The following is a 27,731-nucleotide window of genomic DNA, read 5'->3' as shown; positions in this document are numbered from 1 at the left end:
CTCTGCCATTACAGTTGTGACTGGCAATCTTGAGCTCCTTTGCTCTTTTCATCAACAGTAGGACAAGAAAAGGAATTTTGGCACTCTAGTGATTATGGAAATCAAATACGGGCCTGTTCCACCTTAAAGGGCCTAGGCTTGCCTAAGTGCTTGGGTCTTGCAGAGTTTGGGCACCACCATATTTGGAGCGTGCCTACTTTGGGGCGGGAACCTCCTTGAGAGTGATTAGGTCAGCGCTGGGGGAGGTGACCTTGTTTGGTTTCTGGCACCCGAGAACAGTGGTGCACTGTTTCTGCTGCCCCCGTTTGCCTAATTGGCCCAGGCGCTCCACCAGAGCAAAGCCGCCCTAGAACTCCTCGCTGGCCGCCCCCGCGGCTCGCAGCTCGGTAGAGGCGGGAAAGCAGCGCGCCTGCGCCGTGGGAACCGGGGCCGGAGGCGAAAAGCGGGGAGCGGAGGGGGGCCGTTGGAGCCGAGTAGCGTACAGAGCGGCGTGTGACGCGGGGACGCCGCGCGCTCCCAACGTCGCCCCGGTTTGACGCACACGGCACCAAACTGTGAGTTTCAGGGGTTATTTGGTCGGATTCTCCGGGACTCGAGTGGGTTTCGGGCCTCTGGGCTGTGGCGGCGGCGGGATTGAGGGTGGCGGAAGAACTTGGGGTACCCGACCTTCGGCGCTCGGGCCCGGGGAGCTACGCCCTAGGCTGGGTCCCAGCCATCCAAAAGGACGCGTTTTGCCGCACAGGCTAAGATGGCGGCGGCGGCCGAGGAGGCGGAGTTGGTGCTACACAAGGAGCCCGGGCCCCGGGTTCGGGGAGGCGGCGGCCGCGGCGGCCGCGGGGGGCGGCGGAGCCTGAGGTGAGCGGCGGCCGCCGCCGCGGGGCGGGACTCGGCGGAGAGTGGGTGGGTGGGGGGGGAACCTTTCCGCGGCGGCGTCGGAGGATCCGGTAGCGGACACAAAGGGGCTGAGCTGGGCACTAGACTTGGGGGTTTTGTTTAGTCACATGAAGCCGAGCAGCCAGTGAGCAGTAGGGGGAAGGGGCCGAGATCCGGCGGCTTGGGGAGCCTGGCGGTCGCCATTGCAACGCACTGAGTAACGGGGCGGTCCGAGAGCAGTCACCAACCCCTCTCCGGGGCTGCTCGGTTTGGGCCAGAAGCGCCAGCTCTGGCATTAACTGCACACACCCCTCCCCTTACGTGGGACCGGGACCGCATAGACCTCCCCTCCCCCTGTTCTGCAAGATCTTATGCCGCTAGGTGCCTGGGAAGTAACAGCAAGAGGTAAATCGCCCGAAGTGTTTGGGTTGCCAGGGGCTTGGTGGGTGTCCAGCTAAAGCTTTTTGCTTCTCCAGGTCTGATTCCCTGGCCTTTGTGTCCCTGGGAGCTTAATCTCTGCCAGAGGAAAGCAGGTGTGCTCCACTTCTCCCGTGAACCTGAAGATGAGTTGTCCCAGACCCTTCTCAGTGATTGGAAACTTAGGTGGTGGAGCTAAAGGTTTCTTGTTACGAGACTTCCACAGACGACTCTCGTGTTGGGATCCATCCATGGTTTAGCAGCATTAGTGGAAAACTTTCCTTGAACTGCCTAAGTAATATTGACATAAATTTAGTTGTTATAAAACTTTCATGTCTAGACTTCAAATTTTGTGTGGTCATTGAGAAGTACTCCACAAGGGGGTAAACACAATGGGGGCCTAAATGATGGTCCTGTTTTGTATACAAGTCAATAATTACAACAGGAATACCAAAACACCATCATCTCTTCTGGCCAGTTCTGACTAATGCCAGGCTTGTTGCATCTGGATGATAGATTAGATTTGCCTTAATAGTATATTGCCTCTCTGCAGTAGTTTAGTTACATTTCTTTGGTCCAAGAAGAAGGAAAGCATTTCAAAAAATAGACCACTCAAGTTACTCAAAGGAAACCTGCTGTTTGCCTTCAGTGTCATGTGTAAGTATCCAGGGAAGTTGATGGCAGTAATACTGCTTTGGTAGCTTTGGTGAGAAAAAATTGGTTTTTATGAGGAAGTTAGAATTTCAACATTTTAATAGGTGAAACATGAAGGCTTGACCACTGTTGATGCAGTGATATGTATATCCCTGTTAAAACCTCTGTAGTGTGGATTTTAGAATTGTAAAGTTACACTGCACTTACGGCTACCTCATACTTTGTATATTGGTATTAACTAATGTTTGAAGTACAGAATTTGGAAACAACTAATGTTTTGGCCAGGTCACGTTAACAAGAGTAAGTTATGTGATTGCAGGGTTAAAGCACATTTGGATTGTTAACTTTAGATCTCTGTTCAAATTAAAATTTGAATTTTTTAATATGACTTAAAACTTTCATTTTCCTTGCTTCTTTCAGATACAGATTTTCCCCCTTTAACTTTTCATCTTTTAATAGAGAACACTCTTACTGTATTAACGAATAGGAGAGACATCAACATTGGCAAAATGTGTTACTGAATCATGTGGTTTTGGAGTGGAAGGAATCTCAGGGAACACCTAGTTTTACCCACTGTTTTATAATGTATTAATGACCAAGTATGATTAAGTTAGTGAATAATGGAAAATTGTCTTTTCAACTTCTACCTCATTGCTCTTTTCGTTGATCACGTTGGTGGGATGAAAAGGTGACTGCAGCTAATGGTTAAAATAAAACATTTAAATAAGTGTACTTGAAAACACTTATTAGATACTATTATATTAATGAGAACTTCTGTGACAAGAAGTTAAAAAGTTTCAATTAACATGATATGGTGATACAGTTGTGAAAGTGACTTTCAGTGAAATAATTTCAGATACAAAATACAGACATTTCAGATAATTTGGGGCCAATGTTGCTTTTGAATTGTGAGGTTTTCAAAAAGCAGTCTTGACCCAGAAATTAAAAAAAAAACAAAAAAACAGCTTGATGAACTTCTTGGAAGATTTGAAGTAATTGCCATTACTACGAATTATTACATAAGAAATGCGATGCTGAAAACAGTAATGCTAGTGCCTTCATTTTGTAATGGTAGCTTTTTTATTGGGTGAATGGACATGACACTTAGATTAGCCCTTGTTAAAAGCAACTTTTTAAGATTTACTACTACTAAATAGTAGATCTGTAAGATCTGTTAGGAAATTCAAAAGTAGCAAAGTCACTTATGGTGGGATCCCTCAGTTCTTTAACTTCTTTGGATATCAAATATAACAAAAACTATTAAATCATATTGAGGTTTTAAAGCTTTTATTGGTCATTTAGGGTACATTTAAATTATTGATTTTTCTTTTTTTTTTTTTTTTAATTTTTTTTTCAACGTTTATTTATTTTTTGGGACAGAGAGAGACAGAGCATGAACGGGGGAGGGGCAGAGAGAGAGAGAGACACAGAATCGGAAACAGGCTCCAGGCTCTGAGCCATCAGCCCAGAGCCTGACGCGGGGCTCGAACTCACGGACCGCGAGAACGTGACCTGGCTGAAGTCCGACGCTTAACCGACTGCGCCACCCAGGCGCCCCTAAATTATTGATTTTTCTAAGAACTACTTCTTAATTTTCAACAGTAGATTTTTTTTTTTTAATTTTTTTTTTTCAACGTTTATTTATTTTTGGGACAGAGAGAGACAGAGCATGAACGGGGGAGGGGCAGAGAGAGAGGGAGACACAGAATCGGAAACAGGCTCCAGGCTCCGAGCCATCAGCCCAGAGCCCGACGCGGGGCTCGAACTCACGGACCGCGAGATCGTGACCTGGCTGAAGTCGGACGCTCAACCGACTGCGCCACCCAGGCGCCCCTCAACAGTAGATTTAATTACATTTTAGTCATGTATATATCGGATTATTCTCAGATTATTAGTAATTACAAAGTGAGTCTGTTATCTGCAAACCTTAAATATTTTGCAGTTTTAATTTGTTATTCAAGTTATATGAGGAAGAGTTTTGGTGTGGTTGAATTGAGACTGTATTGGGTAGCATGAGAAGAGGAGAGACTCAAGGACAGTCACTAGAAGTGGTGAGGGTACCTAAAATTTAGATAGATTGGTTGTCAGAAAACATCAGGTTTATCCCAGATATACTGTTAGTGTTAGGGTTACCTATTTAGACTCTTCTCAGGGTGTGGGGCCAAAGGAAAAGAGTGGATCTTATTTTTGTAGGAATGCTTTTCTCATGGTTGCTTTTCAGGCAGCCTTAAAGGCAGCAGTTTGCCCTGAATTCAGAAATAGGTATGCTGAATTATCCAGTCCTAATTTTATACCAGTCCTTTTAAAAAAGTGTTTTTAATTTAATTGATAGCTGTATACAATAAAACATGAGAATAAAGAATAGCAATTATGATATTTTGGGTAGGTATTCAAATGAGCTCTAGTTTTTTACACTTATTATCATTAATCCCTGTAAAGACTGTTTCGTAGATGGAATCTGTAAATGTTTACAAAGTTATGAGATACAGCAACGATTAAGGCAGTTCTAGATGTATTGTCTGTTAATAGAAATAGTTGCTTTTAATATTACAGACCATTTACATCTTTGAATTTTCAGAAAATTGACAGTAATCAATCTGATTCTAGCACTAGCTCACCCTGCTGGTTGGCTGAAGTATTTCTGTTCTTCTCTTAAAAACAAGTGTAAAGATCACTTGAGACCTAGAAGGTAGAATAGCAAATTAAATTCATGGTCTTTCTTCAGGAAGGAGGGGGTCTCCATGAAAAGGGTGTTTCTCATCTCTAGGGTCGTAGTTGCTCTACTGTTAATTTTTTTCTAAGATCTGCCAAATTTGAACTATGGAGTTACTATCTTTGAATTTAGGAGGAACTCTTAATTATGGGGAGATACTATGTTTTTGTCCTTTTCAAGGACAAGATTCAAGATAGGACATCCTTTGACAATTGAGAAGTGTTAGCAAGAAAAACAAAAAGTCCTGTGACATAACTTTCCAGGAGGAGAAAAACAGAGGATCTCAGGGGGAAGAAAAGAAGCATGCCAGGACAGAAGCAGCAGTGCACACTTCTGGATGGAGGAAAGTGAGGCTGGATTAAGATTAGTGTTTCTAAGATATTTCCTTTATACTCTCCCTCTACTAATCTTTGCTTTACCTCTTCTGTTTGCAAGCTGTAGCCTTCCCATTTCATTTGGGATTCTTGGAACTGTGATCTTGTAAGTAACTTTGTGAAAAGTATAGATAAGTGGTTTTTTCCTTGTAATTTAATTCTATTAGTCTAGATTGTGGTACAGTTGAAGTTGGTTGGAGTGATAAATATGATTTTAGGTATTAAGCCTTTAGTATGTATATCTTTCATTGAAGTTGAAAATACAGCTTTTAAAAGACTTTTTGTACAAAGTTCAGAAACTTAAGTCAGGAGTGAAACGAATAATTTAAAATAAAAAAAATGTAATGAAGCGTTAGGATGAAAGTACTTTACAGTTTACAAAGCATGTTTATCTGTATTCTATCAATTATATATCCTTTATAAAAGATTAACACTTTTATCCTTTCTTCTATGGTGTTTATCCTTTTATTTGAAAGCTGAATGCATATTTTTTTCATCAGTTTCTTGAGGAAGATGATGATATAACTAGTATTTTCAAAACACCATTTATTGGAAAGAAAATGATGGCCATTTGTTTGTTGAATGGTTTGTGAAGGTGGATAAAAGCCTTGCCTGTTGCTTACTGTTGATTTGCTGAGTATTACACACATACACACACAGACAAATGTGTATATATACACACACAGGAGATCATAGTTGCATTTATAATTGTGTATGAATAAAGAGATAAGATGAGCTAAGGTTTAAAAGTGTAAGCTTTGAAGTAAAACTGATGGGGTTAAAATCTAGCTGTGGGGGGGTACCTGGCTGGCTCAGTCAGTAGAGCATGTGCATGTGACTCTTGAGACTCGCTCTCAGGGTTGTGAGTTCAGGCCCACTCTGGGCATAGAGATCGCTTTAAAAAATCTAGCTCTGTGAGCATTAGGCAAGAGGATTTAACAATAATAATCTTCATAGAGGCTTAAAGTTTACATTACATAATTCACGTAAAGTCCTTAGCTTTCTGGTACACAATGGGTGCTGAGCAAATGTTAGCTTTTATAATAATAGGAATAGTTACTACTATTGTTTAATTTTTTTATAATAACTTGAAATTTTCACCTGCGAGTGATTTGGAATTACATACTTTTGCTAGTGTTCCTTTTTTAGACGCATGTCTACAAAGGGAGGGTTGTTGATAAAGGAAGTTAGATGCAGGCATCAAAGTGTGCCTTCTCCAGTTCTAGCAGCAGAAGCTATTAACCAGGTTCAGTATTTCAGGAACACATTCCCTTTTAGTACTGTCAGCTGATGAATAAATGCACTTGGGAATGAGTGCATTTTAATGTGAAGTTGTTTCCCAGCCAATGTGTTGATTTATCTTGGTTAAAACATCCTGAATTTCTTTACTGTCCTTTAAATTTTTGACCATTAGTGGCGGGAAGAGGGTGCGTGGCTATATGTATTTGTATATAATATACTTTTAAACCCCAGCTAAGAGAGAATAGCTTTAACTGCAGCTAGATTGAGGAGAGGTATGTTGTCATTTTGCTGCTTTGTCTGAGTCAGGAGAATTTCCTCAAACAGCATTTCCTTTTGCTGTTTTCCTCTCCATACTTTTCTTTGTTTTGTATTTGGGCTGGTATGGTCTTAAACTTACTTGTATCTTTAATTTTTCTTCTACCACCTATGTCCCCCACCACCAACATAGATTTTAAGCTTTTTATTTAAAAGCTAGTAAAAGTAATTTTAAGTTCATGTGGCAGAGAGGTGTGAGCATGAAAAGTTAGAATTCTGTTTCAGATATGCTTAATATTTTTAGCAGTTTGGAAAATGAAGGAGAAAAAAGTCACCCGTTTCTTATCACCATTATATAATCATTAGTATTAAAGGAAAGGGAGATGAGGGGCGCCGGGGTGGCGCAGTCAGTTAAGCATCTGACTTCAGCTCAGGTCATGATCTTGTGGTTTGTGGGTTCGAGCCCTACATTGGGCTCTCTGCTGGGCTCTCTGCTGTCAGCTTGGAGCCTGGAGCCTGCTTTGGATTCTGTGTCTCCTGTTTTCTTTGCTCCTCGCCTGCTCATGCTCTCTCTCTCTCTCTCTCAAAAATAAATATGAAAAAAAAATTTTTTTAAAGTTAAGGGAGATGAGACCAACATTAAGCATCTACTTTGTATTCCTTATAATAATGTTTGATGTATATATTCTCGTTTTATATGCAAGGAAACAAACTCAAACTCAGGTCGTGTAGATAGTAATTAGTACAGCAGCCAAGTTTGAATCTTAGGTATATCTTGATTCTATAGATGAAATCTTTCTACTCTGCTTTCCCCTCCTTTCTATCTGTACTTTAACCTAATTATACAATTTGTAAGTTTTATTTCCTACTTATAAAACATTATAAAAGCATTTTTCTGCCTACTCTTATTTTAAGCGGTGTCATATTGCCCACATTGTTTATTCATACCACCATATAAAGGCTCTTTGTCTTGGCTGCTGGATATTGGTACAGTGATATTGGTCAAAGTGGAGACTGCCTTTTTTCTTTACTGAGTGACCAAGAAGAAAAATAATGAAGGTTAATCAGAACTAATACTCTCTGGGATTAGAAATGCTACAGGTTTAATAATACCTACCTGGTGAGACATTTAACTCAAAATTGGATATATGTAAAATGTAGATGACGTTTTCAGTTTAGGCATGTGAAAACAACTTTTCCTATATTTTTATACTTTGAAATGCTGTAAGTTTCCCTGTTAGAAATATTTAAAAAGTGATATTAAAATTAAATAGGCACTTAATTTTGTTTGGTTACTATTTCTAATTCCTAATGTAATAACCTTTATAAAAGGGAAAATACTGAATTCTTATACTTTAATTGGGTGGATGACATATATTTAAAGATAATTTGTGGGGCTTTTATAAATAAATTGTACAGGGCAGCACTGACCAATAGGAATATGTTGTTGTGCTACAAATGTGATTTAAATTTTTCTGTAGCTATGTTAAAAAATGAAAAGAGGGGTGCCTGGGTGGCTCAGTCAGTTAAGTGTCGGACTTGGGCTCAGGCCATGATCCTATGGTTCTTGAGTTCGGACCCCACGTCGGACTCTGCTGACAGCTCAGAGCCTGGAGCCTGCTTCAGATTCTGTGTGTCCCTCTCTGTCCCTCCTCCACTCACACTCTGTGTCTCTCTTTCTTTCAAAAATAAATAAACATTAAAAAAATTTTTTTAATGAAAAGAAATAGGTAAAATTAAATTTATTAATGTTTTTTATTTAACCCAGTATATTCAAAACATTATTCCAATAATTGAGCTATTCTGCATTCATTTTTTTCACGTCAGGTCTCAGAATCAGAAGTGTGTGTTCTGTAATTAAAGCACATCTCAATTCAGACTAGCCGGACTACAAGTGCTTAGTAGCGACGTGGCTTTTGTATTGGACAGTGCAGATATAGTTAGTTCTGTACACGTATGGAGAAAGGATAAAGTAGGAATTGAAATGAGCCTTAAAGGGTAGCTAAGAAAAGAGTCTGCTGGAACAAATCTGTAAAGTGATGGGAATTAAAATAGGAGACATAATTTGAAATCAGATAATAGAGTGACTTGAATCTAGTTTAAGGAATTTGTTTAGTATGGGGGATGTGTGTGTATGAGATAGTGTATGTTGGAGGGTGCCTAATCTTGTCTTGTACATGAGCAGTTAATATCAAATTAATATTTAAGTGAGTTAATATGAGGCAGAACAAGGGGCACTTGGGTGGCTCAGTTGGTTGAGCTTCTGACTTGATTTTGGCTCAGGTGATGACCCTAAGGTCATGGGATCAAGCCTCATGGTGGACTCCATGCTGTGTGTGGAGCCTGCTTGGGATTCCCACCCCCCTCCCCCTGCCCTTCTCAACCCTGCTTACGTTCTCTCTCTCTCTCTCTCTCTCTCTCTCTCTCTCTCTCTCTCAAATACGCACGCGCGCACACACACACACACGCATGTGTGTGCACACACACACACACACACACGAGGCAGAACAGGAAAAATGCAGAAGAGTACTCACAAAGTCTTGTAGGTCTTCTAAGGGGAAAAAAGTGTGCTTAGGGAATATTGGTATTCTCTGATTAGCCGTATGATGGAGAATGATCAAAAAGGAATTGAATTGAGAAAAGGTTTTTAGATTTGACCATTTTTTGAAGTTATTTTTATATGTTTTATTTAGGTATAACTTACATACAGTGAAGTGCACACATCTTATGACAACACCTCAGTGAAATTTTTCATAGAAGCATACGCGACTTCTCAGATAAAGACAGTAAACATTTTCTATATGGAAAAAATTTCCAATTCCCCCTCCAAAAGTGACTACTGTTTTGGTCTCTATCACCATAAATAAGTTTAGCTTATATTTGAACTTGATTATGGCATATTTGTCCTCCTTTCCAAGGGTAGTGAGAGTTGATGACTTGAATCTCTGCCTTTTCTGTCCTTGTTTGGCATTATGTGAATTTGGAGGTAATCAGTTGATAGCTGGTTGGTACCATAGCTCTACTTTTTTTTTCCAGTGTGGTTTATACCAAGATCAGAGAGGTGTTTCTTAGTTTTCATTAATATTGATTCTTCAGAAGGTAGTTTTATGACTAGAAATTTGTTTAGAATGCAGAGATTTGAATTGCTTCTGCAGATAACATAGTTATCTGGCTTGCTTTCATTACAGTATTCTCTAGGCATATAGCCAAGAAGTAGGTAGAGGAGGTCTTGGATTGCCTCCTAATATAGAGGTCTTTTGGAACCTTTTTAATAGTAGCTTCTAGGCATTATGTAAGTTAGCTTTCAGGCATTGCAGGTTACTTAATAAGGTATTTGAGTGTTTCTGATTGTGATTGTAGGGATAAGAGTAAATTGGTGTACTTCTGTTTACAGCTAAGTATGCATTCTTAACCTGAAAGATTTTGACATTTATTTATGTGTAAAGAACCTAGAATGTTACCTTAAGGACAGTTACACAAACATTTGAATGGTTAAAATCCATGAGAGACACTTTACAAAATGAAAACTGAAGTGGAATTATTCATCATGATTTTGACTTCTACTGCTTGAATCAATTCTGTTTTTCAAACGGAATTAATGGTTACAACATTGTTTTTTATAAATACTGAGCAGCAGAAGCCTTGTTTACTACTGCAACAATTGGTGCTTTTGGGAGAAATATTTTTATTTCTCAAATACGTATTTTATAAAGTTGAAACAGTACCTAACAATGAAAATATGTATCTTTACATCCTAGTATGCCTAGTTTTGAAGAATAGATACGTTTCATAAATTTGTACAGAAGTGGACATGAAAATACTTTCTCATTAACATTTGGATTATGAATGCTTTTGAACTTATGAATGAGAATATATAAAGTTTTGTTTTTTTTAAATATGTAGTAAGTTTGCTTAATATACTGTAGCCCTAAGAATTTTATAGTTGTCTTGAAATAAAACCTTATATATCAACTTCTCTTATGTAGGTTTTGCATTTATGAAGTACAGAAGGCTAAAGCAAATTGGTTAGATTAGACATTGAAAAAGTGTGGTTATTATCTACAAAATATTAAGACTTTATATAATATCTTTTGGGCCAGATTTAGAAAACCACAAACAAAAACAACTAGAATGTTATTAATTAACAGCCTTAAGAGCTTTAAGAGCTGACTTCTCCAGCTAGAAAAAAATATTTTTAAGGGTATGTTCTATGTTTTTGTGTTGTTTTGATGAAAATGAATGTTATATTTGTATTTAGTTTTGGGAGATTGGATTTTTTTTGTATGCAGAAAAACCTTATTTTTGTGGTTGTATGTTCTTCAACCTTTGCTTGTTTTCACTGGGGTAGTTATTATACAGAATTCACTTAGTATCTTACTAGGGTAAGAATGCTAATATATGGAGTATATGCTCTGAAGAACTTATGATTTAAGACACAACTTGAAGAGGACTTAATAATGAAGCATTTGAATTACTGAGTTGACAGAAAATAAAATGAATGGTATCTAGTAAGACTGGACTAATTAATTAAGCTCCTTGGCAAAAATATTTTTCTAATCTAGGTTTTGAAGAAGTGGTATGAAGATTGGTGGAGAGGGAAGGAATATTGGTGGAGAGGTAGGGGAAAAGTTATGTGAAAAAAGCACAGAGATGGAAATTGTGGAATGTAAGCGTTTCCCTTACTCAAAATAGAGTCTATTTTAAATGAATGTAATGAAGAATAAATTTGATAAGATGTGGCCCGAGCTGGGGGAATCTAAAGAAGTTTGGATTAGAAATTAGAGATAAGGGATACTCCTTAAGGCCACTGAACAGAAATAAATGAATAAAAATAAAGAAAGATTAGCAGCCAGATAGAACATGATTTGAGAAGAGATTGAAGTGAGGAAGGCCAGTTGGAGGTTATTATCTTGGTGGGTGAGAGGGAAGAGTAAGCATGGGTAGTTTTAAAATCAAGCAAGTGAATTATGTGGCTCCTGTTTGTCATGCAAAGTTAAAATAAAAATGGAACACTTTTATCGTCTCATTGAAAATAAATTTACTTGGACACACAATTTGCAAATAAATTATTAACACTAACTGGGATACATTCACCTTGTTCTATTAAAAAACTGATGAGCTTTTAAGTTTGGTTTGAAAACGAAGTAACACCCAAGGAAGTTATGCTGTAGTGGTATTTTCTGAATTGCTAGTACTTTGAACTAAAAAAAAATTACTTGAATATTAAGAAGAGCTTGTAATTGTAATGTTGTATTCTGAGTTATAATAGTATATTTTAGACATGGTTTAAGAGACATTCTGATTGGTATAGGAGTTGGTGGGAAAACAGATAATAAAATTAATAACCTGGAATACCAGTGTTTAAATTTGTTTTAAAATAAATACTTATTTCAAAATTTAGGAATAGTTGAGAACAAGTGTGTTGGTAGGGGAAAAAATAATCCTTATAGTTCCCTCTGAGCAGTAGCATTTTTTGATATTTAAGATGTAAGATGTTTGTCTTTATTGGGATTTTTAAGGGTGTTTAAATGGAATGGATACTGTGTCTTATAGTAAGATTCTTGTTTTTTTATTTTAAAAAATTTTTTTATGTTTATTTATTTTTGAATGAGAGAGAGACAGAGTGTGAGGTGGGGGAGGGGGGGTGCAGAGAGAGAGAGAGAGGGAGACACAGACTCTGAAGCAGGCTCCAGGCTCTGAGCTGTCAGCACAGAGCCCGACGCAGGATTCTAACCCACAAACCGCGAGATTGTGACCTGAGCCGAAGTTGGACACTCAACCGCCTGAGCCACCCAGGTGCCCCAAGATTATTGTTAAAAGAAAAGAATTAGAAAAATATGAAAAAGTTTAGAAGTAAAATAATTAAAATTTTTTATCTCCCTTTTTTAGAGTTATTAAATAGAACAGAATTTGGGAGTTTATAGAGCCTAGGAACTTAAGGTAATATGTTAGTCTTAGTTTAACAAGTTTACATTTTAACTGTTCTCACAGTTAATAAAGACTTAATTTCAGTAAAGAAGTTAGTGAGATTTCTGGCAACATGATAAAATAGGCAAGTACATTTGACTGTGTCCAAGTTACCTGTTAAGACATCAACTAAAGTAAAAGAGAATAGGCTGTCCCCTATTGTCACTGGAAGTAGAGATCCATCCATCATCTCTGAAATTGGTATTTGGGTATAAAGAGTATGGGTGAGATGGGATGACAGTAGAACTATTTACTCTTCTCTGATTATCCTGAACTATTGATATGAGAATAGGAAGCTTGCATGAAAGCCCTCCCCTGAACCTCTTAAATATTTCCCTGTCTCTACCCATTTGTGCCTGGAAACTTCTTAGAAATAGACCTATTTCCACCTTTGTGCACTGCTTGGGTCTACGTAAGCTGAGAAGCAATGAAAAATCATCACGTGCTTGAGAAGAGGCAGTTTGAAAGGCCAGATTGACTATTCCGTATACATTGAACCTACTGAAAAGCTCATACAGAAAAGAGGTGGAGGAGATAGAGATAATTTGTGGCTATGATAGGATCAAAAATCTTGTGCTATGGCATTGAATGCCTTAATGGTGACTCTGCCATTAAGAGTGGTAGAAATGGCATCCTAAGAAGATGTCCTTTAGTGTGATATTGCTTGTCCACCTTCCTCCTGGTTCATCTTATTTTCCAAGACTTACCAACTCCCTGTCAAGTTTGATTAACTGATAGCCTTCCAGCAGCTTTTTTCTTAATTTAACAGGAATTGGTCCTCCTCACTCCCTGCCTTTGCAGATTGGATTAAAAATTTTTGGTGTGTAGTTTTATGAGTTGTATCTAAGACATAGTAGGAAATCTAAATCATTAAAAATAAAGGAATGGCAGGGTGCCTGGGTAGCTCAGTCTGTTAAGCGTTCGACTCTGCATTTTGGCTCAAATCATGGTGTCACAGTTCACAAGTTAGAGCCCCATATCAGACTCTGCACTACCAGTGCAGAGCCTGCTTGGAATTCTCTCTCCCTCTCTCATCTGCCCCTCCCCAGCTTGCGTGCTGTAGTGTGCACACGCTCTCTCTCTCTTTGAAAACAAATAAATAAAGTTAAAAAAAAAACAACAAAAGTACTAAAACAAGTTCATCACTATCAAGCAAAGGATAAAACCTTTTCTAGAGTAAAATGAGTGAAAAAAGAAATTTTTTAATTAATAAAAAGTTAGAACTAAACTCTATCAGCTTGAAATTGTGTGTGATAAACAGCATTGAAACATGAAGTAGAGTAAGTAATGTTTCTTTAGAGAAATTAGTAACACCAGTCTTTTTAAGAGAGTTTAATTTACCTCTCGGAAATTAATAGATCAAATAAATTAAGGATATGAAGATTTGAATAGCAGTAGATTTTATTTAAAAGATGTATGTCAACCTTTGTTCCAAACAGAGAATACAACATTCTTTTCAAATTCCTGTGAATTTTTTAAAAAATCGTGTTTTGAGTTTCAAAGAGAATTTGGGGTTCTAAATAAGAGGAATGGCGTAGGCCAGTAGTTTTTTTTTTATTATTAAACAATAAAACTAGATATTAAAGCCAAAATGATGTTAACTGCTTGTTTGGATGATGAAAACTGTGTCCTGTTGGGATTTAAGCTTCAGTTTCGTAACTATTTAGAAATGAACAACGAGTATACGACTTAAAAAAACAGATGAGATTAATATTCATTTAAACATGATGGGTTAAAAAACTTTCATTTACTTTGCTGTCCCTACTAGAATTGGAATAGTGGTTTTCGTTTGTTTTTTTAAAGGCATAGGGTGTCAGGGACAAAGAAAACTGAAAAGTTGATCACAGAAAACTCTGGAGGCTGAAACGCAACACGTAGTAACTAATTTTGTAGATCTGAGAAAACTGAATTTTCCGCTTATTTTCGGGGAAGGCCTAGAATTGGTGCCGTAGATCCTGGGGTTCTTCAGAAATTGGTAGCTTCAGGTACTTTTGAAAGAATTGTCCAAAAGTCTATGATAAAAAATAAGCAACACTCATGGTACCAGGAGAGGGTTTCTTACCCTCAAGTTTCTTCTCTGTACTGGAGAACTCTACACACAGCTTGGGTTAAGGGTGTCATACTAAATAGTATTGACTAGAAATCTACATCCAGGAATCCTCCCCAGCCTCTTTTTCTCTACTGGTCCTGAGAATACTGGGTGTTAGGCTTATAACCCCAGATGTGAGGTTGGAAGATTAATCCTGTTATAGCAACTAATGATCAGGAAAAAAGGCCAACAGATAATAACAGATGTGGATTCACCCAGAGAAATGGCCCAGACTGGTCCACATCCTACAATGACACCTACCCATTAACACAATTTATAGACAGCCTTTAAATGTTTCATTTTCAAATATGACATTAAGGATCATTTGAAGATAACCTCAGTATGAAAGAGAAAGAAATAGAAACAGTTCAAGAAGAAAAAAAGTTACTGGAATATGTTTGGAAGTAAGATAAATTCTATCTTTGAAGCAAGAAAGGATGCTTGCTTTAAAAAGAATCCTCAGAAAACAAAGAAAAGCTCTTAGACATTTAGAATATGAAATAATAGAAGGATTGAAAGTACAGGATATGACATTAATAGAAAAGCTAGAAATTTAGAATGTTAAATACTTAGTAGAAGGTTGGAAGATAAAGTTGTGGAAATCTTCCAGAAAGCAGGACAAAAAGAGATACAAAGTAGAAGGTAAGAATATGAGAGGATCATACTTGATGAATTCAACATGTAAAAAATGAGAATTACAGAATGGGGAAAAAATGTGTGGAGGAAATTAATAATTGAACAAAAAACTTGGGTTTTCACACTGACAGGGTGGACGGAATGCTCCGCATAGTGACTAGGGGGGAAGAACCCACGTCAAAGTACATCATGGTGAAATTTCAGACATTAGAAATAAAAGGAAGTTCCTAAGAGCTTTCCCGTTTGAAGCATGTAAAAGGGATTAGGAATCAGTAACAATGGAAAGTAATTGTTAATGGAATAATGCCTTCAAAGCATTTGAAGGAAGGGTATTTCCAAACTAATTCTATACCTTGCCAAGCTGTCAAGTGTGGGAGTAGGCTAAAGTTATGAAACATATGAGGTCGTTGGAATATTTATTTCAATTGCACTCTATCTCAGGAAGTTACTAGAGGACGTGGACTTTATCAAAACGATGAGGTAAATCAAAAAGAGGGATTATCCAGGAAATAGGATCCAGTACAGGAGATAAGTAAAAAGAATGCATACCTAAAATAATGGTGAAGGGAGATCCAAGGAGTGTGGCTGTGCAGCAGGTCTGAGAGTTATTAATTTAGATTGGAACGAGAAGCAAAGGAGATCTAGATGGTATGTCTTTAGAAACGTGTGTGTGCATGAACACAAAATGGGATTTTTGTGATTTTATTCAAAAGGGACATTTATATGTAGATTTCTTTTCCTGTGATGTCTTGGTTTTGGTATGAAGGTAATAATGGCTTCATAAAATGAATTAGGAAATGTTCCTTCCTCTTCTTTTTTGAGGAAGAGTTTGTGGAGGATTGGTGTCAATTCTTTAAACGTTTGGTTTAAAGGTAGATTGTACCAGAGAATCTATCTAATCCTGGTTTACTTTTGGTAAATTTTTTCCTTATTTAATCTCTTTAACTTATAATGCTATTTGGATTTTCTACCCCTTCTTGAATCAGTTTCAGTAGTTTTTTCCCCTAAAAATTTGTCCATTTTATCTAGGTTATTTAATGTGTTGCTATACAGTTGTTCCTAATGTTCCCATATAATCATTTTTATTATTATAACACCAGTAGTAATGATCCCTTTATCATTCTTGATTATAATAATTTGTCTTTTTTTTTTTTCTTGGCAGCCTAGCTGAAGGCTTGTAAACTTCATTGATGTTTTCAAAGAATCAACTTTTGGTTTCATTGATTGTTCTGTATTATTTTTCTGTTCTCTGTTTCATTTATTTATGCTGTAATCTTTATTTTCTTCGTCTGCCTGTTTTGGGTTTAGTTTGTTCTTTTTCTGTTTTTTTTTAAGGTCAAAGTTTAGGTTTTTGAATTGAGATCTTTTTAAATGTAGGCATATATAGCTATAAATTTCCCTTTAAACACTGCTTTCACTTCATCATTTAAATTTTGGTGTGTTGTGTTTTTGTTTTAATCTTAACGTATTTTATAATTTTCCTGTGTGATTTCCTTGACTTCTTGTTTTTTAGGAGTTTGTTGCTTAATTTCCACATATTAATTTCCCAAATTTCCTTCTGTAACTGCTTTCTAGTTTCATTCCCTGGTGTTTGGAGAACATACTTTGTATTATTTTATTCCTTTAAAGTTCTTGAGACTTGTATTATTGCCTAACATATAGCTTATACTGGAGAATGTTCATGTACACTTGAGAAGGAAGTGTTCTGCTGTTTTGAGCGGAGAATCCTGTACCTGTCAAGTCTAGTTAGTTTATAGTGTTAAAGTCTTCTGTTTCCTTGTGTTGTTTTGTTTGTTTTTTTTTTTTTTTTTTTTTTTTTTTTTTGGTCTGGCTCTATCCATTATTGGAAGTGAGTTAAATAAGTCTCCTAACTATTTTTGTTTGTTTTTGTCTGTTGTCTATTTTTCCTTTCAGTTTTATGTTTCTGTCATATGTTTGAGTCTTTATTCTTAGGAGTATATATGTTTATAGCTGATCTATAATTTTTGATGAATTGACCCTTTTATCATTATAAAATGTCCTTCTTTGTCGTCTCTAGTAACATTTTTTTTAATGTCTATTTTGTGTGATAAGAGTACAGCCATTCCTGGGGTACCTGGGTAGCTCAATCAGTTGAGTGTCCAACTCTTGATTTGGGCTCAGTCATGATCCCAGTGTCATGGGATTGAGCCCTGTCTCAGGTTCTGTGCTGAGCGTGGAGCTTGCTTAAGATTCTACCCCTTCCCTTCTGTCTCTCTTAAAAAAAAAAAAAAAAGAGAGAGTATAGCCATTCCAGCTCTTTTTCTTGGTTATAGGTTGCTTGGTATATCTTTTTCCATCCTTTTACTTGCAGTTTATTTGAATCAAAAGTGTCTTTGAACCTATGGTGTATCATCTCTTTTAGATAATGTATAATTGGGTTGTCTTTTTTTACACATTCTGTCAGTCACTTCTTTTTGATTGGAACATCAAGTTTATTTGCATTTAATATAGTTACTGATAAGTGAGGATTTATGTCCACTATTTTGTTACTTGTTTTGTGTTTGTCTTAAGGTTTTTTTCTGTTGTTCTTTTTTCCTCTACTGTTACCTTCCTTTGTTCTAAATAGATTATTTTGTAGTACCATTTAAATCCCTTATTAGTTTTTTTTCACTATATATTTTTTCATTGTGGTTGTCCTGGGAATTGCAATTAATAACTTTACTTCAATCTAGTTCAGATTACTAGCAACTTAATTTCAATAATATACAAAAATTTTTCTCCTGTATAGCTCCATTTCTTCTCTGTCCTTTGTGCTATTATTCTCATGCAAATTATGTCTCTGTATGTCTCTTAAATCAGAAGAAAAAAGTTACAAAATTAAAAGTTATTTAATGTTCTATATTTTATATAATATATTTTATGTATATTTTATATTGTATCTTTAATATTTACTTATCTAGCTACCTTTACTGTGCTCATTATTCTTCAGGTGGATTCAAGTTATGGTCTAGCGTCCTTTCATTTCAGCCTTAAGGACACCTTTCAGTATTTCTTGTATATTAGGTCTCCTGGCAACCAGTTCTGTCAGTTTTTGTTTATCTGGGAATGTCTTAATTTCGCCTTCATTTTTTGAAAAGTAGTTAAAGAATTCTTGGTTGATAGTATTACTTTTTCAGTATTTTGAATATGTCTTCCCTTTGCCTTTCTGGCTTCCATGGTTTCTGGTGAGAAATTATTAATTTTATGGAGGATCTCTATACATGACAGGTCACTTATCTCTTGGTTATTTCAGGATTCTCTGGTTTTTTAGTTTATTTATAGTAGTTCATTGAGTTTTTTGGATGTAAGGTTAATATTTAGGGAACTTTTCAGTCATTTATTTAGATATTGGTGTTTTTTTTAAATGTTTGTTTAGAGAGAGAGAGAGAGAGCAAGTAGGGGAGGAGCAGAGAGAGAGGGAGAGAGAATTCCAAGCAGGCTCCACACTGTCAGTACTGAGCACGACATGGGCTCGAACCCACAAACCATGAGATCATGACCTGAGCCAAAATGAAAAGTCAGACACTTAACTAACTGAGCCATTCAGGCACCCCAGATATTTTTTCTGCCCTTTTCACTTCTCTCTCTCTCTCTCTCTCTCTCTCTCCCCCTCCCTCCCCCTCTCTCTGGGACTCCCATTATGTGTATGTTGACATGCTTAATGGTGTCCCCCAGGTATCTTAGACTCCTCTTTCTTTTTTTTTTAAATCTTTGATTTTTCTTTCTGTTTTCAGAGAAGTTAATCACAATTGACTTATCTTCAGATTCACTGATTTCTTTTTCTGCCTGTTCAAATCTGGTGAAAATTTCTAGTGAAGTTTTAATTTCACTAAAATTTTTTACATTTCAACTCCAGAATTTTTTTATTCTTTATCATGATTTATATCTATTTATATTTTCTATTTGTGGGACATCTATCTCATAACTTTCCTTTGATTTGTTAGACATAGATTTCCTTTAGTTCTTTGAACATGTTTAAAATAAGCGATTTGTGAATGTGGTTAAGTCTAATGTCTGTGTTTCCTTGGACACTTTATATTGACTGTCTTTGTTTTCCCAGGTATATGAACGATTTTAAGTCTTTTTTTTTTAAGTGTTACTGTTTTTTTGTTGAAAACTAAATTTTTAATAATGTGGAAGCTTTGATAATCAGATATTCTCCCCTCCCCAGTGTTTGTTGTTGTTACTGTTTGTTTCTGTTTGTTTATTCTGAACTACTAAACAAAATTGAATTGAGTAAAATCTGCTTTCTTTAACATGGGTGACCACTGAAGTCTCTACTCAGTGAGCTTAGTGTTCAACTAATAATTCAACAACGGGGTCCTTAAATACCTGGAATCAGTGAGTCTCCCAGTTTTTGTTTAGAAGGTCTGTGTGTGTTGGGGCCTTCAGCCTTCAGAAGAGAATTTTGTAACTTTGCCTTACTCTTGCTGCTTGTGTAGAGCTTCACGTTAGCCAGAGGTGAGTGCTTAGGGCCTTCTCAGTTTTTTCCTGAGCATGTGCACATACCTGTGCTTACATATGACCATCTAGATTCTCAGGAATATTTTGGAACTTTTTGAAGCACCCAGTTTTTCTTTTTAAGCTCTTTTGGTTAGCCTATTGTTTGTCTCAAGTGTTATCCACTGCCTTGGTCAGCTGCAATATGAAACAATTGCCTCTGATAGTTTTTGACAAATACCCTTGGGGCAAAGAATTTTGTTTTGGTTTGTTTTGTTTTGCATGGAGGGAGCTCTGAGGTCAAATTAAGATAGCTTTGGGAGTGGGGTCTTCCAGGAAACCACCAGACATGTCAAATAATGACAGTCCTCTGGGAATGTAGTAGTAGAGGCAGTCCACCTTCTTCTGCCCCCCTGATAGAACTGCCAGGCTGTTAGTTTTCACCAGGTTTGTGGACTGTTGACTTTCAAAGCTACTATAAAGCTGGAGTGGGAGGCTGGGAATAGGGCAAAATAAAAATGCCACAGTTTGCTGGTCTTACTAAAATATAGCTATCTTTCTTGAATAAATTCTCCCCAGATTGCTGCGAGCCTTTGGTTAATTTCTAGTTTGGAAAATGTTGACACTGTTTTTGCCGGTGTTCTTCTTGGTTTAATGGAGATGATGCTTTTCAAATGTCCTTATTTTGATATTTTTGCTTATGTCTTACTGTTGAGTTTTGAGAGTTCTGTATTCTGTTTTAGATGGCAGTCTTTTGTTAATGTAGTTTACAAATACTTTCTCCAACTCTGTCACTTTTTAATCATCTTAACAGGATCTTTCGAAGGGTAAAAGATTTTTGTTTTGATGAAGTCCAGCTTATCAAGTTTTTTCTTTTGTGGATCATGCTTTGGGTGTTATTTCTAAGAACTCTTTTTCTAGGTCTAGATCCTGATGATTTTTCTGTCTTCTACAGGATTAATAGTTTTACATTTTATGTTTAAATCTATAATCCATTTTGAGTTAATATTGGTATAGAGTATAAGATTTAAGTTGGTATCCTCTTTTTCTTCTGTCTGTATATTCAGTTGCTGTAGCACCAACTGTTGAAAAGACATTTTTTCTCCATTGAATTGCTTTTACACTTTTGTGAAAAATTCAGCTAGCCATCCTCAATAGGGCTTTGAGGAGGTTTTAGAAAATATAGAAGGAATACAAGGAGTTAATTCATTTTCTCATGTAGGGTTCGGTCAGATCCAAAGTGAAAAATCCACATACAAGTATAACTACATTGTTTAGAAATCAGGGGTAGGGGAGGGATGGTTAGAGAAGGGGTGGTGGGTAGTCTTGATTTTCATAACAAGCTTTAATTGAAATCTTAAAATAATGTATTTGAATAATTTTAATTAAAGTAAAAACAAAATAGTATAATGCCAATGCTTTACTCAGGGGAAAATTCAAAGCCTTAAATGTCAATATTTTTAATATTGTAATGTTTTTAATGTGGAAAAAAATACTCAGAATAACACATGGTAAAAATGTACAACTTTAGAATTCAGAAGTGCATACCTTCTTAACCCCTAGCCAAGAATTTAACACATTGCCAGTCCTTCCACTCCATTCCCTCCCAATCAGCCTCCCCCCTTGTCTTTGGGAGGCTACCATCCCACCTTTTATGGTAGTCACTTTCTTGGTTTATATTTTTATTACTTAAAGATACATTTTTGAGGTATATATTTTTTCCTATTAATGAAATTTGCATAATTGGATCTTGGCTTTTTTCAGCATTATTTGTGAGAGTCATTTATATTTTCACATAAAATTGTAGTTCATTCAGTTTCGTTGCTCTACAGGCATACCTCATTTTATCACACTTTGTTGAGCCATGCAAGTGCATTTTTTTTATTTACTTATTTTACAAATTTCAGGTTTGTGGCAACCCTGTATCTGCAAGTCTGTCGGCACCAGTTTTCCAACAGCATTTGCTTTACGTCATGTTTTTGTGTCACATTTTGGTAATTCTCACAAAATTTCACACATTTTATTGCTATATTTCTTACGATGATCTGTGACCAGTTATTGTTGATGTCACTACTATAATTGCTTTGGGGTGCCAGAAACCACGATGGCATGGTAAACTTAATAAATGTTGGTTGTGTTCTGATTGCTCCACTGACTGGCTGGCTGTTCCCGTTTCTCTCCCTTTATTTGAGCCTCCCTATTCCCTGAGACACAATATTGAAAATAGGCCAATTAATAATCCTACAATGGCTTCTAAGTTTTTAAGTGAAAGGAAGAGTTGCACGTCTCTCACTTTAACTCAGAACCTGGAAATGATTAGGCTTAGTAAGGAAGGCATGTCAAAAGCTGAGATAGACTGAAAGCTAGACCTCTTGTGTCAGTTAATGTGTGAATGCACAGGAAAAGTTCTTGAAAGAAACTAAAAGTGCTACATCAGTGAACACATGAATAATAAGAAAATGAAACAGCCTTATTGCTGACATGGTTGAAAGTTTTAGTGGTTTGGATAGAAGATCAAATCAGCCACAACATTCCCTTAAGCCAAAGCCTTATCCAGAGCAAGGCCCTTCAGGGGAGATAGCTCAGGGATAGAGCATTTAATTACAGAGCAAATCCCTCTCTTCAATTCTGGAAAGGCTGAGAGGTGAAAGGCTGCAGAAAAACTGTTTGGAGCTAGCAGATTTTGGTTTGTGAGGTTTAAAGAAAGAAGCCTTCTTTAGAACATAAAAGTGCAAGGTGAAGCAGCAAGCGCTGATATAGAAGCTGCAGCAAGTTATTCAGAAGATATCTAGGTAAGATAATTAACAAAGGTGGCTACACTAAACAACAGATTGTCATTATTGACAAAGCAGCCTTCTAGTGGAAGAAGATGCCATCTAGGGCTTGCATAGCTAGAGAGGAAAAGCCATTGCCTGGCTTCAAAACGTCAAAGAACTGGTTGACTCTTGTTGGGGGCTAATGCAACTGGTGAAACCAGTGCTCATTTATCATTCTAAAAATCGTAAGGCCCTTAAGAATTACACTACATCTACTCTGCCTGTGCTCTATAAATGCAATAACAAAGCATGGTTGACAGCACATCTTTTTATAACATGTTTCATTGACTATGTTAAGCCTACTGTTTGACCTACTCCTAGGAAAAAAGATTCCTTTGTAAATATTACTGACAATACACCTGGTCAAGAGCTCTGACAAAGATGTGTAATGAGGTGAATGTTGTTTTCATGTTTGTTAACACAACATCCATTCTGCAGCCCATGGATCAAGGAGTAATTTCAAGTCTTATTTAAAAAGTACATTTTGTAAGACTGTAGATGCCATAGTGATTCCAAAGATAGATATGAACAAAGTAAATTGAAAACCTAGATTCAGGGGCGCCGGGGTAGCTCAGTCAATTGAGCATACGACTCTTGATTTCAGCACAGGTCATGATCCCAGGGTCATGGAATTGGGCCCTGCATTGGGCTCTGCACTGAGCCTGTAGCCTGCTTAAGATTCTTTCTCTCCCTCTGCACCTCTCCCCTGCTTGCGTGCGTACTCTCTCTTACCTGTCTCTAAAATAAAAAAATAAAACCTGGATTCACCATTTTAGATGCCATTAAGAACATTCATAATTCATGAGAAGCGGTCATAATAACAACATGGACAGCAATTTGGAAGAAGCTGAATTCAACCCTCATGGATGACTTGGAGAGAGGTTCATGACTTCAGTGGAGGAAGTAACTTCAGGTGTGGTGGAAATAGCAAGACAACTAGAAGTGGAGCCTGAAGGTGTGACTGAATGGCTGCAATCTCATGATAAAGCTTGAACAGGTGAAGAGTTGCTTCATAGGGATGAGCAAAGAAAGTGCTTTTTAAAGATGCACTCCAGTCCTGGTGAAGATGCTGTGCAGATTGTTGAAATGACAACAAAGGATTTACATATTATATAAACTTGATAAAGCAACAGCAGGGTTTGAGAGGACTGGCTCCAATTTTCAAAGAAATTTTACTGTGGCTAAATTGTTCTCAAACAGCATCACTTGCTACAGAGAAATAGTTCATGAAAGGAAGACTCATTTGATGTGGCAAACTTGTCTTATTTTAAGAAATTGCCGCAGCCACCCAACCTTCAGTAGCCACCACCCTAATCAGTCAGCATCTATCAACTCTGAGGCAAGACCAGCAAAAAGATTATGACTCATTGATAACTCAGAAAATGGTTAGTATTTTTTAGCAATAAAATATTAAAAATATAATATAAATTAAGGTATGTACTTTTTTTAGACATAATGCTATTGCACACTTAATAGACTATAGTATAGTGTATACATAACTTTTATATGTACTGGGAAACCAAAAAATCATTTTACTCACTTTACTATTTTGCTTTATTGTGATGGTCTCGAACTGAACCCATGCTGCTTGTCAGGTATGCCTGTATAGTACAGTACATTATATGAATATCCTACAATTTATCCATTTTGTTATTTGTGGAAACTTGGATTGTTTCTACTTTTTAGGCTTTTTAGGCTTTTATGGATAATGCTGCTATGTATTTACTTGTGCATGTCTCCTCGTGTACTCATGCACACATTTATATTGAGTAAATATCCAGGGGTTTAGTAGCTTGGTTTTAGGGTACATTTATGTTTAATGTCAGAAGATACTAAATTTTTTTCCAAAGTGTTTTGTAACAATTTACAATCTCATCAACACTTTTGCATTTCAATTTTACCAACACTTTATATTGTTAATCTTTAATTTTAGTCATTTTAGAGAGTGTGTAGTGGTTTTAGTTCCCATATGCCAGTTTCCAAATGTATCAATTGACTCCCCTTTTTTTCCTGAGTATGGATCACAATCTCCTCTTTCTTTGTGTAGGATATAATTTTGCTTGAAAACTGGACATTATATTAACATGTTTTAGTGACTCCGGTTTCTGTTAGTGTTTTTCTGAGATTTGTTGGGTAAGGTTTATAGTCTGATTTTGATGCTTGCCCTGTGGTTTTCTTCTAGGGATTCCACTAGTTTTCATCTGTTCTCCTGAGCTATGGTTCTGTCCTCTGGCACTTCAGCCTTGTAAGGCTTCACCTTCTTGTTGCCCAAATGGTGCACACTTGAGAAATGCACTCTGTTGAAAAAGCATCAGTAGTACAGCTCTGTTTTTCAAGTGTAAAAATACTGGCCTCTGCCAGATTTTTTTCCCTTGACCCCTGCAGTTCTCTTTGAATACTTCGTTCATCAGTCATCTGGTGATTTGAGCAAAGTTTATACTGATAATTTTTTCACTACTTCTCTGGTTCTCTCACTGCTAGTTCTCTCACTTAAATTTCTATTTCTATTTTCAGCTGCTTCTCCCGGCCTAAAATCTGATAATAATTCTGTATTATCTTTTTCCAGAGATAATTTTTGTTTGCTTGTGCCTCATCTGGGGTGACCAGCAATCTGGGATTACTTTATTTAAATTTTAGGGAGAGTTTGTTTTGTTTGTTTGTTTTTGTTTTAATTTGCTCAGCTGAAGTCTTTAGGTAGGGCTGCAGTACATGCAAGGACTTGTTTACTTCTGGCTCACTAGAGTTTAGTCCTTTGGAGTCTCAGTTTAATAGCAGGCAGTATTCAGTATGGCTCCCACCATTTCTGAACCTTGCATTCCTGTTTTGGTCCCCTTAGCTCTAAAACAACGTCAGAAATTATGATCAGTTTCTCAGCTGCCTCATCTGTATTGGTAAAAACCCCCAAGGCAAAGAAACATCCTTGGATGCTGGGTTTGTATCAGTAGGTTTCCATCCCATCTTGGATCTTGGCCAGGTCATTCTTTACTGTTGTGTTAACTTTTTGGTGCCTTCAAATTGATAGTTTTTTAAATATTTTGTTCAGTTTCTCTAGTAGGTACTTCAGTAGGAGGATTGATAAGTTATTTACTATTCTGCTATTACTACAGTTATTTCGAGAATGTTTGGATTGATGGGTGCATATAGTGTCATTATGGTAATGATTAAAGCTTTTGGCTTGGGTTTTTTCTATGGTGGCTTCATTACTAAGTATGTTGTGACGTGGCAGAGATGCTGCTGGCTGCTCTGACATACGTAATTCTCATGGCTGTTATTTCCACTGAAGAGTGTATCTTTCCTAGTACTTGGAAACATCCTGGGAAGGATTCCCAATTTCCCACACTGGCCTGCCTCCTCATCTATGAACAAATTGCTGTGGCTGCCTGAGGAATTCTCATCAGCCTGGATGCCACTTGTTCATCCCTCAGTCCGGAGGCCTATGGTGCCACTTTAACAGTTGAGTGAAGAGTGTTTTATTAATGGGCAGTCAGGGTGCCATTAACATAAATCGGAAAAAGATGTTAGGTAAGATAGCAGATTGCTCATTAATAGTTTTCATAGATCATTTTGGAGGACCCTGAAAATTTTCATTATATGGTTATATCTAGTAAAGCTGTCTAGCAACAGAATTTCACAAAAAATAGTAGTTGACTGGTAACATTACTTGTAAAAAGGATTTTGCTCAGTTTATATGTTTCTTGAAATTGACAAACTCACAAGATGTTTTGTAGAGTCACTGCTAATAAAAGAGTAAAAGAGACTTTTATGTCTCTTTTTTCCTTGCCTTCAAAAATTGAGGTCAATTGTTAATCTAAAATAACTCTTCTAGCGACTCCTGGGTGGCTCAGTTGGTTGAGTGTTCAACTTCGGTTCAAGTCATGATCTCACAGTTCGTGAGTTTAAGCCCCTGTTCAGATTCTGTGTCTTCCTCTCTCTCGGCCTCTCACCCACGAAATAAACATTAAAATTTTTTTTAAATGCTTAAGAAAAATAAAAATAACCCTTCTAGGGATAAGAATAATTTAATTTGGTTTCTTTAGGATTGAGTTGTATCAGTTTGCTGTTACTGTGTAATAGACTACAGTAAAACCTTGGTTTGTGAGTATAATTTGTTGTGGAAATGCTTATAATCCAAAGCACTTGTATAGCAAAGCAAATTCAAGAACCATTGGCTCAGTTGTGATCATGTGACATTCGGTGTCACCTACTACTCAAATTGCAAGACATCACTTGTTTTAAAATTTATTAGAAATGTTTGCTGGTCTTGCGGAACACTCACAGACCAAGTTACTTGCAATTCAGGGTTTTACTTGTACTCTAAAACTTGGTGGTTTAAGACAAACCTTTATTGTTAAAACAAGTCTGTAAGTCAGCTGGGCAGTATTTCTGGTCTTGCCTGGACTCATTTATGAGTCTGCATTCAGGAGCAGGTCAGGAAGGTGGCGTTGGTGCTCTTGACTGAGTTCCCTAGGGTGGCCTGTGGTGTGGGACATTTGGGCTGTCCTGTTATCCTCCAGCAGATTAGAGGAGGCTTGTTCTCATGATGGTAGCAGGATTCTAAGAAGAACCATGCAAGGTCTCCTGAGGTCTAGCTCAGAATTTGTGAACTGACGTCTGTTACATTCTATTGGTCTTCCTTATAAGGAAGCCTAGATTTAAGGGTAGGGGAAAACACTCTACCTCTTGATGGGAGAAACTACAAAGCCTCATTGTCAAATGCATGAATAACGGGGAAGTGTAGAATTGGAGCTGTTTTTGCAGACAGATTTTTGATTCATGATGTAAAATTAATATTCTATATTTGTTTAGTTCCAGGTTGACCTTTATTATATTTCAGGAGGAATTGTGTTTGCGTATAGAAGTTTAGGCAAGTATAAATTAAATATGTCAATCTGTTCAGAGGTCCAGATGATTCTAGTTACGTATGTTTCATTGGATATATCTAATGACATTCTGGAAGCATCATTCATGCATTGAATTACCAAAATTGTAGTACCAGTTGTAGATGTTGAAAGAGGATTTATTTTCACCTCTACTCTTTTTTGGTTATAAATGACAATATTCTTTTTGTATTCATTATTGTTACTCTAACTTCTTTAATTAGAGATTTCATTATTTTCCCAAGTTTATTAATATTTGTATATTGTGATCTTATAATCCGTTTTATTGAAGTGTAATTGGTATGTAATAAATCATGTTTTATGTGTACAATTTGAATACATTTCGTATCTGTGTATACCCATGAAATCATCACCACA

General features: G+C 36.9%; 1 protein-coding gene across 9 annotated transcripts in view; it reads left to right on the top strand.

The window, feature by feature from the left end:
• The first annotated feature begins 283 nt into the window (after positions 1-283).
• Positions 284-27,731, top strand: part of ZNF644 (zinc finger protein 644) — a 104,772-nt gene continuing 77,324 nt past the window's right edge. Inside the window, exons 1-3 of one of the 9 annotated variants that reach the window (XM_030323687.1) lie at positions 284-554; positions 1,350-1,947; positions 23,253-23,861. The gene's annotated coding sequence lies outside the window, so the exon portion shown is untranslated. Of the gene's footprint in view, positions 555-928; positions 1,948-3,817; positions 5,138-23,252; positions 23,862-27,731 lie in introns of those variants that run through there. The other 8 variants (XM_030323688.1, XM_030323692.2, XM_030323694.2 and 5 more) reach the window with 8 other exon arrangements.

The sequence above is a fragment of the Lynx canadensis genome, chromosome C1 (genome assembly GCF_007474595.2).
Source record: "Lynx canadensis isolate LIC74 chromosome C1, mLynCan4.pri.v2, whole genome shotgun sequence".
Taxonomy (NCBI): Eukaryota; Metazoa; Chordata; class Mammalia; order Carnivora; family Felidae; genus Lynx; species Lynx canadensis.
Note: the sequence above shows the minus strand (reverse complement) of the source record. Positions and strands in the feature narration are given on the sequence as shown.